A 468-nucleotide genomic window follows, 5' to 3' on the forward strand; every position below is an offset into this window, starting at 1 on the left:
GCCTTGGTGGGCCCCTCTGCCTCCCCTCCGAATGCTGAGCACTGCGCCACAGCTGACAAACCAGCTGACAAACTCATAACCATTATAGAAACAAGTACTGCAGCTAATGAAGCAAATATTGGCGATACCCATGTGGAAGCTGCTGAGGCAAAAGATAACGGCTTTACTTCAGTAAGAAGAAGAAGCAGCAAGGGCATGTCAGCAAGACCGCGCTTGCACCGAGCGCGAAGTTGTGTCTTCGAGAACGAAGACACAACGAAATTAGCCAAAAGAAAAATGGCTTTCATGCGTTGACAACACCGCTCCGTCCCAAGGGGATACTCCTCTCGACACTCTCTCCTCACCTCATGTTTATGTCGCTCGTCACAAGCAGATCTATGTTGATATGATCACGGGAGGACAAAATGGAGGTACTGCCTTCGAAGCATGTGACGATCCCAAGAAAAAAGAAAAGTACGACGGATACCT

Source organism: Penaeus japonicus, unplaced genomic scaffold (genome assembly GCF_977035675.1).
Source record: "Penaeus japonicus unplaced genomic scaffold, GWHDUDI00000001_assembly GWHDUDI00000035, whole genome shotgun sequence".
In the NCBI taxonomy this organism is placed as follows: domain Eukaryota; kingdom Metazoa; phylum Arthropoda; class Malacostraca; order Decapoda; family Penaeidae; genus Penaeus; species Penaeus japonicus.